The sequence below is a fragment of the Trachypithecus francoisi genome, unplaced genomic scaffold (assembly GCF_009764315.1).
Source record: "Trachypithecus francoisi isolate TF-2019V2 unplaced genomic scaffold, Tfra_2.0 Lachesis_group0, whole genome shotgun sequence".
In the NCBI taxonomy this organism is placed as follows: Eukaryota; Metazoa; Chordata; class Mammalia; order Primates; family Cercopithecidae; genus Trachypithecus; species Trachypithecus francoisi.
This window is the reverse complement of record NW_022681453.1, coordinates 105,105,218-105,123,038: the sequence shown is the minus strand read 5'-3', so window position 1 is coordinate 105,123,038 and position 17,821 is coordinate 105,105,218.

The window sequence follows — 17,821 nt, the reverse complement described above, 5'->3', positions numbered from 1 at the left end:
GTATGATCACATCTTAACCAATTCTGTTGCAACCTCTCTGTTTACAAATAAGATCACGTTCTTGAGTTTTTCAGCATATTTTTTGGGGGGTTTGGGAAGAGGTCACATTTCAATCCATAGCAGTTACTGTGACTACATGATTGTTAATGTTCTGGTCTCTGATTTTTTTGGTGTGGGGGGAATTCAGTTTCTGCCTCTCTGTGCCTCCATCATTGCACTACAGCTGCAAGGGCTGTTATTCACAGGTTTGCGCCTTTGCATTTCCGGTCTCCTCTGCTTAGAATACTCTACATTGGAGATAGTTATGCCCCTCACTTCTTCATTTTATTCAGATCCTAACTCAGATTTAATCGCCTGAAAAACCTCTGTCCAACCTGCTGCCATGTCGTCCTTCATTTCCCATCATAACACTTCTTCTTATTTGATATTTGTTTCTTATTTAACATACATTGCCTTTCAAGAATGCAGGATAACATTGTACTCCCAATACCTGGAATGGCTTAGCAGAGGGTGTGCACACATGACTATATATTGTGAATGAGTTAATGATAAAATTTGATGAGACAATTTAGATTGGTTACTGGCTCAAGCATTGTAACCTCCAGCACATGTGGTCCTCCAAAAAGACTGAAAGTGTCCAGTCCCTGAACTCACATCTGGGACACTCTCTGTATCTTCCTGAATTGCCAAATAGGTTTTCTTTTTCTCATTACATTGAAGTTGCATCTTTTGCAAGGTCTGATTTCTGAAATTAAAGGTTAAAAAAAATTTTTTTACATTATCAATGTTACCTTCAAAAATCCCCTTAAGTCCTCCCAAAAGAATAATTTTAATAATTTTAGAGTATAAGAACTTGAATAATAAAATGTATGTATGAACCTAAAATATACACTGTGTTTTATGGCATAGAGTGTTCATGTTTAAAATGCGATTTTACGGCATCTATAATTACATAAATAAAAAAATGTTTTGTACAATTTAAATTGTATAAGTTAAATGAGACTAGACGTGACTACTGCTCCTGACAAGACTTCACGGCATTGCCAATGGCAGAGATAACATCAATCTGTCATAGATGTATGCTTGTGTTACTTCCCTGTGCCTAGTTATTGTTCTTCTCAATGGTATACTCTGCTGAAGCGAGAGCAAGATTCTACACCTACCAAGGTTAAACTTATTATTATTATATTTTTTGTTAAACTTATTTTATTAAACTACAAACAAACTTGTGCTCTTCTTTTTTTATAATTTCCCTAGCCAAATAGCCAGCTCAATTTACCAGCACTTTGATTTACTAGTCCCTTTGAATTGTAGCACTTTCTTGGTATTCAGTAACAGTTCCTTTGCAGGGCCACCACAGGAAGAACATGCATGCCATTCTGAGGTTATCTTTGCTGATAACCAACTGATGCTGCTAAATAGGGCTGGGGCAAACTGCCTCTTACTTCTCAGGAAAAGTTGCTTTTCCATTGAATACACTTGCCCTCAAGGTAAAGAAATATGTTTGCCCATCTTTTACTATACAGTGGCAGCTGTATGCCCTGTCAATGAAATTGATTTCTGTAACTCTTCTGTTAGAATCATAGGATTACTTTAATATCGTCCAGATGCTAATAACTTATTTCATTAACCACATCCTTCTGAACAAACTGTGCAATAAGTCTAGACTTTTGAATAAGGCATTGCAGGGTTTGTTCAGGAGAATGTGGTAACTGAAAGAAGTTATATGCATCCGGATGATGTTAAAGTCATCCTTCTAGTGTCTAGTGGCACAAAAGGGTCACTGTAGTTAACGATAATTTATTGTATATTTTAAATAGCTAAAAGAGCGGAGTTGTAATGTTCCCAATACAAAGAAATAATAAGGCTTGAGGTGACAGACACCCCAATTACACGGATTTGGTCATTACATATTGTATGCTTATATCAAAATATCATATATACCACATACATATGTACAACTATGATGTATCCATAATAATTAAAAATTAAAAAACCAAAAGTGTACTGTATATTCCTCATTTATTATCATAGCTATAAATCCTTTTCTCAACGTTATTCTTGCACTTCATTTCTCCTTTGCGTCTGATTTATCAAAACATATGACTTAATTGTGGTCCACAGCTCATTCTTTGAAATTAACCCTCTTTTATTTCCCTCTTGACGTGACCTTGGTCTCCTTTAGCAATGAACCTAGTTGACCCCACTGGCTCTATAACCTCCAGCTGTCATGTGCAAACACCCCTCTTGTTTTTGAAACTCTTCTCAGCATTTTCATGTGTAGCTTGAAGTACTATTGTTTTCAAGAGTTAGGACTGAGCAGGCATCACTGGCATTGTGCTTCATATATCGTTCACGCAGAAGGGCCCGTCCTCTTGCCTCCTCCTAGCCAACTCCATATTCTTGTGACGCCCTGCACAAGCAAGACATCACCAACTACAGGCCATGTGCAACTACTTGTTTCCTCAATAGTGAGGGGGTTTGCCTCATCTGTCCATATGATCACAACATCCTCTTGTGATTAGACCTAGACATTTATGAAACAGCTACACTTCTTTAAAAACTGAGGCTTTGAAATAGGATAACTGTACAATCTGAAAAAAAAAACTATGACTGTGTCTATTTTAGCAGACTTCTCTAATGAATGAAAAAATATGCCAAAATAAGTCAACTGTACCTAAAGCCATACTGCTTTTCTTATATCTGATTCTAAGTTTCATGAAAGTGGCTCGAGTTTGATAACTTCCTGTATTTTCAATTCCCAGGTAAGAAATTAATGATCATTACAGTGACATTCCCAGTGGAACCAAAGCAATGGCATTAGGAAAAAATAAATGAACTTAATCTGTTTGTTATTATTCCTTAGTGTATATCAGTGGAGACTCGAATTTTTTAGCATTCTATGTCTGATGAGTTATTTTTCTATAAAAAGAGCTACTGGAAAAAGTTTGGCTAATGGAGAAAGTTATACATAATATTTAACAAACAACAAATTGTGATCTATTTAGATGGAGTCTCTTAAGTTTGAGCATATTCCAATAATTGATTAGAAGATAATAAAATACATATGCACATCTGTAAAAACTCAGAAAATCTGAATCTAGCACTGGTCCAGCTAAATACGTTTTTAACATAGTGACTATCTCTTATATTCTGATTTGGTAGAAAAAGAGCCTAACTGAGTCTTTCCTTATTCTGTTTCAAATTTATATGATTAGTAGCTAAGAGAGACCAGAGAAATTGCTCCATGAGTTTGTACAGAATCAATATATAATATTTAAACCATATAAATATTATATATTAAATCAATATATAATATTAAAAAATAAAGTTATATTTAATAACTTTAACTTATTATTACTATATTCAAATTCTCTGTACAAAGATCTTAGCAATTTTCTAGTTTTCACAACAAATACATCAGATTCCTTTTCTGGCTTTCAAATGTTTGTTTGTTTCCATTTATTTGCCTCTCAGCAACATACTCAAGATTTCTTACTCTTTTAAAAATAATTTTAAAATTCTGCTCGAAATAAATAACAATCCTCTTTGTTTCTGACAACTGTCTTTTTCATTTGAATTGCTTGCCATTTTCCTCCTCTTTTGAGGTGGATTCAGTTTGCCTATCCACCTGTCGGCATCTACACCAGTCTTCTGGGTCCAGCTAGATCCTGATTCCTCCTATAATGCCTTTCGTGACTGCTGAGTCTCTTGTGGATTTCTCTCTCCTCTGTTCTTCTCCTGTGTGTACAGTTGTCATCACACTATTTTGTACTTCATAATATACTATCCCATATACTATTTACTGTCTCAATCCTTTCACTGCTTCTTGGCTTGCTGCTCAGGAGATTTCCTGAAATAAGTTTATTTTATTTATTACTTTTTCATTCATATGTCTTTTTCACCACATCTAGCAGAGTTCTGAGTACATAGCAAGAGTTCAGCAAATATTTATTAATATTTTGAAATACAACAAGGTTAACATTTGATTCTACATTGTATATGTCTCATAATGTAACACAGCAGAAAGAACGCAGTTACTGGGTCAGAGAAACACAGATTCACGTCCTAACTCACCACTTTTGACTTGTGTACAAATTACTTAACCTCTCAGAGGATAGATTCCTCAACTGCACATGAAGCGTAAATACTGTGCTATACTGTAAATACTCCTCAATAACTCTGGCTTGTAGTGTAATGGTTAAGAACAAAGTCTGAAGGCAGAAAGTAGAATATGGATCTGGCTCTATCATTTATTTTTTTATGTGATTTTGAGCAAGGTGGTTAGCCTTTCTGTATTTTAGTGTCCTAATCTACAAATCGGGCAGTAATAATAGCACTGGATATACAGGCTTATGGTAAAAATTAAATGTGTTACTATATGTAAAGTATTTAGAACTATCATTACCATTACATATTATATTATTGTATGATTTTTGCTAGTATTTGTGTTAATATTAATAATATTACATGTCACCATTTTACTACTATTATGATACATGCAAAGTGCCCAGCATAGTATCTAGTTTATAGTGTGTACTTCATCAATAATAATTGCTAGTATTGTTATTGTGGCAACTGGCTAAGAGATTGCTATCTCTTTGTCATCAACAAGTTGTTTTAATTTCTGCTATTATAACTTATTTTGTTATTAATAATATTTTACACTCTCATTTTACCATTATATTTATCCACTAAGTCATCAATTGTCCAAGCTCACATTATTGAATGTAAGCTTGAATACTGAATGTAAAATAGAATAGTAACATAGGCCTGGTCAACTGATGACTTAGTGGATAAATATAATGGAAAAATAGGAGTGGAAAACATGTGTAATAAAAAATAAGTTAGAATAGCAGAAATTAAAATGACTTATTTGTTGAAGATGCCAAAACAATGTCATTTGGTAGAGTAGGTCACTAAATATCTGTTGAACTCTTGCTAGGTACATTAATATTTTAAAAAGGTATAGTGTGATGCTGATTCAGTAAAGTGGGGTATACTATTCTGGGATAATTTCAATAAAATTCACACAAAAATATTGCCTTAATCTGTTTGAGTTCCTATAACCAAATATCAAAAACTGGGTAGCTTAAAAACAACAGAAATTTATTTCTTACAGTTTTGGAGGCTAGCATGTTGCCATAATTTGAATTTGCCATAATTTGAATATGCTTTGTTTATTCCCGCCAAATCTCATATTAAAATTTGATCCTCATTGTGACAGTGTTGGATGGCAGGGCCTAGCGGGAGGAGTTTGGTTGTGGAGGCAGAACTCTAGTGAATCACTTAGGTGACCCTCTCGGGGTAATGAGTTATCATCTCACAAGACTGGGTGGTTCATACGGGAATGAATTAGTGCTGGAGTTTTTTTTGTTTTTTTGTTTTTTTGTTTTTTTGAGACGGAGTCTCGCTCTGTCGCCCAGGCTGGAGTGCAGTGGCTGGATCTCAGCTCACTGCAAGCTCCGCCTCCCGGGTTCCCGCCATTCTCCTGCCTCAGCCTCCCCAGTAGCTGGGACTACAGGCGCCCGCCACCTCGCCCGGCTAATTTTTTGTATTTTTAGTAGAGACGGGGTTTCACCGTGTTAGCCAGGATGGTCTCGATCTCCTGACCTCGTGATCCGCCCGTCTCGGCCTCCCAAAGTGCTGGGATTACAGGCTTGAGCCACCGCGCCCGGCCAGTGCTGGAATTTTTACAAACCCAGGACGTCCTTTGGGTTTGGTCTCTTTCGGCGCGTGCCCGCTTCACCTTTGATCTTTTGCACCATGTTTTGATGTAAGACAAAAGCCCTCACTAGAAGCTGAGAATATGCTGGAGCCATATTCTTGTACAGCATGCAGAACCATGAGTTAAATATAACTCTTTCTTTTATAAATTGCCTAGCCTCAGGTATTTTTTTGCATTTTTTCATTTTTAATCTTTATGGATACACAGTAGGTGTATCCAGCTACATGAGACGTTTTGATACAGGCATGCAACGTGAAATAATCGTATCACGGAGAATGACGTACCCATCCCCTCAAGCATTTATCCTTTGTGTTACAAACAGCCTAATTATACTCTTTTAGCTATTTTAAAATGTACAATTAAATTATCACTGACTATAGTCACCCTTTCCTTTCTTAATAACAACACAAAACAGACCAAGCCAGAAGTCCAAGTTCCAGATGCCGGCAGATTCCGGGTCTGATGAGGGCTGGCTTCCCGGCTCACAGAAAGCACCGTCTTGCTGCAACCCCACATGGCAGCAAGAGAGAATGAGCTTTCTGGGACTTCTTTCATAAGGACACTATTTGCATTCATAAGGGGTCTGCCCTCACGACCTGGGCACCTCCCCAAAACCTCACCTTCCTACTGGTACAAACTTGTGGGTTAGGATTTTCAACAGGAGTATAAGAGCAACTTGAATTTAGGCATAGAATATTTTCATCTTCCTCCAAAGTGTTATTTTTCCTTTGTGCAGCAAATTTTCTACCCTCTTCCAAATTCATGGCTTCAGTCATTTTTTTTTTTAATCAACTTTCTGTCACTGCTTACTTATCTGTCTTTTCTAAAGATCAATATGCATATAATTATTCAGTAGACTTGTTTGATGTCCAGCTTCCTTTGGTCAGCATTCATTTTTTGAAATTCGTCTATGTTGCTGCTTGTATCAGTGGTTTGTTCTGTTTTTGTTGCTGGGAATGTGTACATTGTTAAAACCACCGTTTTGTTTAAACATTTACCTGTTTTTAGGCATTTGGGTTTTTTTCCAGTTAAGGAATATTATGAATAAAATCAAAACAAAGTTTTGTACCAGTCTTGTACCAAACATACATCCAGTTATCTAGACATTTGTTTCCATCTCACTTGGCTAAATATCTAGGAGAGGGATTGATGAATTGTGTGGTAAGTGTGTGTCTAAATTGATGAGATGTCCTGAATTACATTTTCACCAGCAGTGTATAAAAGTTCCAGTTCATGTTGATTTTCATTTCTGAATTTCTTTCTGTAATTTAAATTTTTTGTTTTTATATATGTTTGAATTTAATCTTAATTTCTTAGCTCTAAAGTGTTAAACATATTTATCATATTTTAGTTTATCACTATAAATAACACTTTTACAATTTTTTGAAATTTTACGTATTTGTATTTTATTTAGTTTCATTTCAATTTAAAAAAATTTTTACTTTCTTTAGGTAGCTTAATTAGCATTTACCACCTTAATGGTTTTAAAAGTTATTTATTTCAAGTTCTTTTCTATAATTTGTTTATCTATAGACTAAGCTAATAAGCTCCTAAATATTTCTATTTATGTTAGTTGTCTATTATCCTTTTTTGTCAGGATTATTCTTGTATTACATTCAATAAAATGAATATTATTTTTCAATAATTCTGATAAACCATGTAGGTATGAAAGGTTCAACACCAATCATATCTGCAATAAATTCAAATCCATAATTCATTACTTAAAATACATAGTCCCCCAAATCCTTAAATTCACTTACAAAGGAGACCCATAAAACAGTTATTTGTTACTCAGTCATTCAAGGGCTTAATAAGATACAGGAAAATACCTGAATTAGGCCTTCTCTAAACATTTTTGCAGCTCCCCAAGGGTACAAAAGACATTTTTATTAGAAGATTTAGTTCCTTCACGGGTAATCAAAGTTTAAGACATTGAAATGTCTGTTCTCCAAAACTAATCTTTCTGTCTCTCCTGTAGGAATTGTTTGCAGAAAAAATTCCTCCATTAAAAAATAAAATAGCTGTGCTACATTTCAATGCAAATATGTAAATTTTCCATCCAGTGCTGTGAAGTGTTTCCTTAGGCCATGTTCAAACTCCTGGTTCACCAAACCAAGAAAGCTGGAATGTGACATATTTTTAAATGATAGGTACATTTATAATATTTGGACAGTACAAACTATCATGGAAAATATTGATGAGTTTTACAACATTAAAATGTCTTACTAGATGCTTCATCAGGTGATAACATAAAGTAAGCAGAAGACAAGCCAAGCATGGAGAGAGGATACCTGTAACTCATGTAACTGACTGAAAAATATTATCCAAAATACACTGAGAATGAAGCAACTGGAAAAGAGCAGATACAGCTGCACTAGACATTTTGGAAAAGAGCAGTAGAGTGCTCCAAAGTGTTAATATATGAAAACTTCCAACAAAATATCAGTGAATACCAAATATTTATAAGGACAAAGAGCTACAGATAGTGTATACCCTAATGACATCTGTCTACATTTGTAAATTCATTTTGAAGATATTTATAATTATTTCAAACATTGAAAGAATATTTCCTTACTATCCAGAAACTTCAATGTGAGGTGCAGCCCTGGAGAAGCTCTTGCATGTGTGCATCAGGAGTAGTGTGGAAAACATCAGTAGCAGGGTTTTTTGATTCCATAATAAAAAAAAAAGTAAAACAAGTGTCTGTGGGCAGGTAAATGAACACATGCTGTGTACTCATAAGCTGGAGTGTAATTTAGAAGTGAAAATTATTTTATTACTGTTATAGGCAGCCACATAGATGAATTTCAGAAACAAATTATGAAGTGGAAAAATATAGAAATTGTGAAAACATTTTATAAGGTTAGAAATCAAACAATAAAAATCACTGTGTGTTCTGGGGGTGTACATATTAGTATGTATTAACACTGTAACCAAAGAAAGAAAATGATCAACTCCACACTTTGATTTTTTGTTAATGTTTGTCGTACTGAGGGAGAAGGAGGGAACTGCGTGGAAAGACACAGGTGATTCACAATGTGGTTAATGTTCTCATGCTTAACTTACATGAGACATCTATCACTATTTGACTATTCATAGTAATTATCTTCGTCTGTTCAGACTATAACAAATACCATTAGCTGAGTATATTACAGACAACATAAATTTATTTTTCACATTTCTGGAGACTGGAATTCAGTGTCTGGTGAAGACCCTCTTTCTCATTCAGAGAAGATGTCTTCTCACATGGTGGAAAGAACTAGTGTTCTTTGGCCTCTCTCGTGAGGGTGCTCACTAATACCCTTTGTGAAGGCTCTGCCCTCACGACCTAATCAAATCCTACCGGTTTCACTTTCCTGATACTATCACCTTAGGAGTCAGAATTTCAACATACTAATGTTGGAGGACACAAATATTCAGACCTTGAGGGTAACTTACATTTCAAATTCCATAGATTTAATCCTGATATACCATTTATTGTAAAGCACATCCTTAATTCAGATATGTTAAAATTGAAGAAAGGTACATTTTAATATTAACATAGTATTTATACAATAATGATATACTTTATTATCAAAATTGTGAAACAATCTTTTTGTCCAACTTATTTAGTATCATTAATGCATATTTTTATGTATGTATTCTAATTAAAAATGTGATATATCTTTCTATCACTCAAAACAATAAAGTGTATTTTTCCTAAAAGTCCAATTTTTGGCAAGGTGCAGTGGCTCACGCCTGTAATTCCAGGCCTTTGGGAGGCCAAGGCGGGTGGATAATGAGGTCAGGAGTTCCAGAGCAGCCTGGCCAACACAGTGAAACCTGGTCTCTACTAAAAATACAAAAATTAGCCGGGCGTGGTGGTGGGCACCTGTAATCCCAGCTACTACGGAGGCTGAGGCAAGAGGATTGCTTGAACCCGGGAGGCAGAGGTTGCCTTGAGCCGAGATCAGGCCATTGCACTCCAGCCCTGGCAACAGTGCGAGACTCTTTCTAAAAAAAAAAAAAAAAAAAAAGGCCAAGTTTTGTTTTATATTATACTTCAACTGGAACACAAGAAAAAGTTATCTTACTACAATTTCACATTTAATATTCTATTGTTCTGTGCTCTTTATACTGTATTTTTAAACAAAATAGCTTTTTCACAAGCCTTAGCTTTTCCAAGAGCATATGTGAATTTTTTAAATTTATAATCAAAGATTTGATTATTTTTATTATTGTTGGTCAGCTCACCCTACCACCGTCAATTTTCTAAATGTCATAAGAAAGTAGAATAATATAATATCCTTTAATTTTTTGTATTCGAAGTTGTATCACCTGTCTGTGTCAGGCTCTGTGTCAGACTGCAAAAAGCCTTATGCTTATTTATTTAATAAACTTGAATCTCTATACAGGCAGTTAAAATATGTCTTGTTAATCTACTGAAATGTAAGAATTTTAAATATTTTGTCTTTATCCAAAGCTCTGTTAATTTCAGCAGAAAAGACTGTCAAATTTCCAAGTAAATATATCACAGTTATTCATACATTATGGATATTTCTTCTTTCTCCTTTTTAAGAAATCTTTACATCTCAAGCATTTCTTTTTTTTTATTTTTTAATTTTTTAATTTTTATTTTTTATTATACTTTAAGTTCTAGGGTACATGTGCATAATGTGCAGGTTTGTTACATATGTATACTTGTGCCATGTTGGTGTGCTGCACCCATCAACTCGTCAGCACCCATCAATTCATCATTTATATCAGGTATAACTCCCAATGCAATCCCTCCCCCCTCCCCCCTCCCCATGATAGGCCCCGGTGTGTGATGTTCCCCTTCCCGAGTCCAAGTGATCTCATTATTCAGTTCCCACCTATGAGTGAGAACATGCGGTGTTTGGTTTTCTGTTCTTGTGATAGTTTGCTAAGAATGATGGTTTCCAGCTGCATCCATGTCCCTACAAAGGATGCAAACTCATCCTTTTTGATGGCTGCATAGTATTCCATGGTGTATATGTGCCACATTTTCTTAATCCAGTGTGTCACAGATGGACATTTGGGTTGATTCCAAGCATTTGCTATTGTGAATAGTGCCGCAATAAACATACATGTGCATGTGTCTTTATAGCAGCATGATTTATAATCCTTTGGGTATATACCCAGTAGTGGGATGGCTGGGTCATATGGTACATCTAGTTCTAGATCCTTGAGGAATTGCCATACTGTTTACCATAATGGTTGAACTAGTTTACAATCCCACCAACAGTGTAAAAATGTTCCTATTTCTCCACATCCTCTCCAACACCTGTTGTTTCCTGACTTTTTAATGTTCGCCATTCTAACTGGTGTGAGACAGTATCTCATTGTGGTTTTGATTTGCATTTCTCTGATGGCCAGTGATGATGAGCATTTTTTCATGTGTCTGTTGGCTGTATGAATGTCTTCTTTTGAGAAATGTCTGTTCACATCCTTTGCCCACTTTTTGATGGGGTTGTTTGTTTTTTTCTTGTATATTTGTTTGAGTTCTTTGTAGATTCTGGATATTAGCCCTTTGTCGGATGAGTAGATTGCAAAAATTTTCTCCCATTCTGTAGGTTGCCTGTTCACTCTGATGGTAGTTTCTTTTGCTGTCCAGAAGAAGCTCTTTAGTTTAATTAGATCCCATTTGTCAATTCTGGCTTTTGCTGCCATTGCTTTTGGTGTTTTAGACATGAAGTCCTTGCCCATGCCTATGTCCTGAATGGTATTACCTAGGTTTTCTTCTAGGGTATTTATGGTATTAGGTCTAACATTGAAGTCTCTAATCCATCATGAATTAATCTTCGTATAAGGAGTAAGGAAAGGATCCAGTTTCAGCTTTCTACTTATGGCTAGCCAATTTTCCCAGCACCATTTATTAAATAGGGAATCCTTTCCCCATTTCTTGTTTCTCTCAGGTTTGTCAAAGATCAGATGGCTGTAGATGTGTGGTATTATTTCTGAGGACTCTGTTCTGTTCCATTGGTCTATATCTCTGTTTTTGTACCAGTACCATGCTGTTTTGGTTACTGTAGCCTTGTAGTATAGTTTGAAGTCAGGTAGTGTGACGCCTCTAGCTTTGTCCTTTTGACTTAGGATTGTCTTGGCAATGCGGGCTCTTTTTTGGTTCCATATGAACTTTAAAGCCGTTTTTTCCAATTCTGTGAAGAAACTCATTGGTAGCTTGATGGGGATGTCATTGAATCTATAAATAACCTTGGGCAGTATGGCCATTTTCATGATATTGATTATTCCTATCCATGAGCATGGTATGTTCTTCCATTTGTTTGTGTCCTCTTTGATTTCACTGAGCAGTGGTTTGTAGTTCTCCTTGAAGAGGTCCTTGACATCCCTTGTAAGTTGGATTCCTAGGTATTTTATTCTCTTTGAAGCAATTGTGAATGGAAGTTCATTCCTGATTTGGCTCTCTGTTTGTCTGTTACTGGTGTATAAGAATGCTTGGGATTTTTGCACATTAATTTTGTATCCTGAGATTTTGCTGAAGTTGCTTATCAGCTTAAGGAGATTTTGGGCTGAGACAATGGGGTTTTCTAAATATACAATCATGTCATCTGCAAACAGGGACAATTTGACTTCTTCTTTTCCTAACTGAATACCCTTGATTTCTTTCTCTTGCCTGATTGCCCTAGCCAGAACTTCCAAGACTATGTTGAACAGGAATGGTGAGAGAGGGCATCCCTGTCTTGTGCCAGTTTTCAAAGGGAATTTTTCCAGTTTTTGCCCATTCAGTATGATATTAGCTGTGGGTTTGTCATAAATAGCTCTTATTATTTTGAGGTACGTTCCATCAATATCGAATTTATTGAGCGTTTTTAGCATGAAGGGCTGTTGAATTTTGTCAAAGGCCTTTTCTGCATCTATTGAGATAATCATGTGGTTCTTGTCTTTGGTTCTGTTTATATGCTGGATTACATTTATTGATTTGCGAATGTTGAACCAGCCTTGCATCCCAGGGATGAAGCCCACTTGATCATGGTAGATAAGCTTTTTGATGTGATGCTGAATCCGATTTGCCAGTATTTTATTGAGGATTTTTGCATCAATGTTCATCAGGGATATTGGTCTAAAATTCTCTTTTTTTGTTGTGTCTCTGCCAGGCTTTGGTATCACGATGATATTGGCCTCATAAAATGAGTTAGGGAGGATTCCCTCTTTTTCTATTGATTGGAATCGTTTCAGAAGGAATGGTACCAGCTCCTCCTTGTACCTCTGGTAGAATTCAGCTGTGAATCCATCTGGTCCTGGACTTGTTTTGGTGGGTAGGCTATTAATTATTGCCTCAATTTCAGAGCCTGCTATTGGTCTATTCAGGGATTCAACTTCTTCCTGGTTTAGTCTTGGGAGAGTGTAAGTGTCCAGGAAATTATCCATTTCTTCTAGATTTTCTAGTTGATTTGCATAGAGGTGTTCATAGTATTCTCTGATGGTTGTTTGTATTTCTGTGGGGTCGGTGGTGATATCCCCTTTATCATTTTTTATTGCGTCTATTTGATTCCTCTCTCTTTTCTTCTTTATTAGTCTTGTTAACGGTCTGTCAATTTTGTTGATCTTTTCAAAAAACCAACTCCTGGATTCATTGATTTTTTGGAGGGTTTTTTGTGTCTCTATCTCCTTCAGTTCTGCTCTGATCTTAGTTATTTCTTGCCTTCCGCTAGCTTTTGAATGTGTTTGCTCTTGCCTCTCTAGTTCTTTTAATTGTGATGTTAGAGTGTCAATTTTAGATCTTTCCTGCTTTCTCTTGTGGCCATTTAGTGCTATAAATTTCCCTCTACACACTGCTTTAAATGTGTCCCAGAGATTCTGGTATGTTGTATCTTTGTTCTCATTGGCTTCAAAGAACATCTTTATTTCTGCCTTCATTTCGTTATGTACCCAGTAGTCATTCAGGAGCAGGTTGTTCAGTTTCCATGTAGTTGAGCGGTTTGGATTGAGTTTCTTAGTCCTGAGTTCTAGTTTGATTGCACTGTGGTCTGAGAGACAGTTTGTTATAATTTCTGTTCTTGTACATTTGCTGAGGAGTGCTTTACTTCCAATCATGTGGTCAATTTTGGAATAAGTGCGATGTGGTGCTGAGAAGAATGTATATTCTGTTGATTTGTGGTGGAGAGTTCTGTAGATGTCTATTAGGTCTGCTTGGTGCAGAGATGAGTTCAATTCCTGGATATCCTTGTTAACTTTCTGTCTCGTTGATCTGTCTAATGTTGACAGTGGAGTGTTGAAGTCTCCCGTTATTATTGTATGGGAGTCTAAGTCTCTTTGTAAGTCTCTAAGGACTTGCTTTATGAATCTGGGTGCTCCTGTATTGGGTGCATATATATTTAGGAGAGTTAGCTCTTCCTGTTGAATTGATCCCTTTACCATTATGTAATGTCCTTCTTTGTCTCTTTTGATCTTTGATGGTTTAAAGTCTGTTTTATCAGAGACTAGGATTGCAACCCCTGCTTTTTTTTGTTCTCCATTTGCTTGGTAGATCTTCCTCCATCCCTTTATTTTGAGCCTATGTATGTCTCTGCATGTGAGATGGGTCTCCTGAATACAGCAGACTGATGGATCTTGACTCTTTATCCAGTTTGCCAGTCTGTGTCTTTTAATTGGAGCATTTAGTCCATTTACATTTAAGGTTAATATTGTTATGTGTGACCTTGATCCAGCCATTATGATATTAACTGGTTATTTTGCTCGTTAGTTGATGCAGTTTCTTCCTAGCCTTGATGGTCTTTACATTTTGGCATGTTTTTGCAATGGCTGGTACCGGTTGTTCCTTTCCATGTTTAGGGCTTCCTTCAGGGTCTCTTGTAAGGCAGGCCTGGTGGTGACAAAATCTCTAAGCATTTGCTTATCTGTAAAGGATTTTATTTCTCCTTCACTGATGAAACTTAGTTTGGCTGGATATGAAATTCTGGGTTGAAAATTCTTTTCTTTAAGAACGTTGAATATTGGCCCCCACTCTCTTCTGGCTTGTAGAGTTTCTGCAAAGAGATCTGCTGTTAGTCTGATGGGCTTCCCTTTGTGGGTAACCCGACCTTTCTCTCTGGCTGCCCTTAAGATTCTTTCCTTCATTTCAATTTTGGTGAATCTGGCAATTATGTGTCTTGGAGTTGCTCTTCTCGAGGAGTATCTTTGTGGCGTTCTCTGTATTTCCTGAATTTGAATGTTGGCCTGTCCTACTAGGTTGGGGAAATTCTCCTGGATGATATCCTGAAGAGTGTTTTCCAACTTGGTTCCATTTTCCCCCTCACTTTCAGGCACCCCAATCAGATGTAGATTTGGTCTTTTTACATAATCCCATACTTCTTGCAGGCTTTGTTCATTTCTTTTTCTTCTTTTTTCTTTTGGTTTCTCTTCTCGCTTCATTTCATTCATTTGATCCTCAATCGCTGATACTCTTTCTTCCAGTTGATGGTGTCGGTTACTGAAGCTTGTGCATTTGTCACGTATTTCTCGTGTCATGGTTTTCATCTCTGTCATTTCGTTTATGACCTTCTCTGCATTAATTAGTCTAGCTGTCAATTCTTCCACTCTTTTTTCAAGATTTTTAGTTTCTTTGCACTGGGTATGTAATTCCTCCTTTAGCTCTGAGAAGTTTGATGGACTGAAGCCTTCTTCTCTCATTTCGTCAAAGTCATTCTCTGACCAGCTTTGATCCGTTGCTGGTGATGGGCTGCGCTCCTTTGCAGAGGTAGATGCGCTCTTATTTTTTGAATTTCCAGCTTTTCTGCCCTGCTTTTTCCCCATCTTCATGGTTTTATCTGCCTCTGGTCTTTGATGATGGTGACGTATTGATGGGGTTTTGGTATAGGTGTCCTTCCTGTTTGATAGTTTTCCTTCTAATAGTCAGGACCCTCAGCTGTAGGTCTGTTGGAGATTGCTTGAAGTCCACTCCAGACCCTGTTTGCCTGGGTATCAGCAGCAGAGGTTGGAGAAGATAGAATATTGCTGAACAGCGAGTATACCTGTCTGATTCTTACTTTGGAAGCTTCCTTTCAGGGATGTACTCCACCCTGTGAGGTGTGGGGTGTCAGACTGCCCCTAGTGGGGGATGTCTCCCAGTTAGGCTACTCAGGGGTCAGGGACCCACTTGAGCAGGCAGTCTGTCCCTTCTCAGATCTCAAGCTCCGTGTTGGGAGATCCACTGCTCTCTTCAAAGCTGTCAGACAGAGTCGTTTGCATCTGCAAAGGTTTCTGCTGCTTTTGTTGTTGTTGTTGTTAACTGTGCCCTGTCCCCAGAGGTGGATTCTACAGAGACAGGCAGGTTTCCTTGAGCTGCTGTGAGCTCCACCCAGTTGGAGCTTCTCAGCGGCTTTGTTTACCTACTTAAGCCTCAGCAATGGCGGGCACCCCTCCCCCAGCCTCGCTGCTGCCTTGCAGTTAGATTGCAGACTGCTGTGTTAGCAACGAGGGAGGCTCCGTGGGCGTGGGACGCTCCTGGCCAGGTGTTGGATATATTCTCCTGGTGTGACGGTTTGCTTAAAGCGCAGTATTGGGGTGGGAGTTACCCGACCTTCCAGGTGTTGTGTGTCTCAGTTCCCCTGGCTAGGAAAAGGGATTCTCTTCCCCCTTGCGCTTCCCAGGTGAGGCGATGCCTTGCCCCGCTTCAGCTCTAGCTGGTTGGGCTGCAGCAACTGACCATCACCGATTGTCCGGCACTCCCTAGTGAGATGACCCCAGTACCTTAGTTGAAAATGCAGAAATCACCGGTCTTCTGTGTCGCTGGCACTGGGAACTGGAGACTTCATGCATTTCTTTGTCTATTATTTAACTACAGAGCATGTCCACTCTGTACAAGTACTATAAAGTGTGCCCATATAAGATGCAGAGTTGAATTAAAGATGCAATGTCAGAGCCGAGCATTTGTGGTTGTGTATTTTACAATTAATTAGTGTAAAATGTGAATTTAAATCTGAATTAATATTCCTTTTCAAACATACTCAAAATGTAATTGCAGTGTACACAGTACAAATAATACAAATGGCTTCCCCAATCTATTGCTCTGCGAAAGAGTTAGTGTGGTGACCAATTAATGTAAGCATTTAAATATAGTTATATTGCTTGTCGTGCAGAACTAACTCAAAGAAGGTTAAAGGTGTTATGAGAAACATTAATTTAACTCCCTCTGTACATGACATACAATTATCATAATATATAATACATGGTTATGAAAGAACACTTTAATAAAGAGTTCATGTAATTGGGGGGGTATGATAATGTGCCACTTATACAATGAGAACTCTAATAGCACATTTTCTTTTTCTTATTTTCGAAATTATAAGTGCTGCATTTTATAAAACTGTTTCTGTATCTTCCTTGTATTATGTAATATGTATATTACATAATATACAATATGCACATATTGTACTGGCAATAGTCAAGTTTTTGCTTCTTTTGTTTGATATTTTTATTCCGAATGTATAAATAATGCCAATCAGCTCTAATAATAATACTGATTAATTTTTTCTTTCCACACAAAGTGAAATGAAAATCAAAATGCTCAAGGAAGCTGGTTGAAACTCAGAATGAACGAAGAAAAGAAAGACTAAATTTTTTTCTGGTTTTCCCAAACTTTGAACTAAATGTTCATACTTTTCTTGGTATCCAAGAAAAATTAATTAAAAATTAAATGCTTTATTTAATGTTCTTTAAAATATGCTTGCTTTTTAGAGATATCAATTAGCATCCTACAGGAAGAAAATAGTGTTGATTTTTTAAATAACTCTTTTTTGTCCTAAACAAATACAATTCAATCACCAACAGCAAAACTCCTGAGATTTTTTTGATAGTTGCTAATAATATTGCATTGCATGCACACTACAATATTATAGAGTAATTTAGTATACAATGTAATACAATAACCTACGATTCAGTAATATTGTATTTTCATATACGATTACCAATATAGTTGGCTAATAATTCTTGATGAATTTATTCAAGAAAGAGAAGCAGATTTCATTACTTCCTGAAAGAAATGTATGATTTAAAAAGCACAACACTTCTAAGAATACTGTACATTTTAAAAGATTTTTGCAGTTCAGTTAATTTGAATAGAAAAACGTATTCATTCTCAAATACCTAACCATT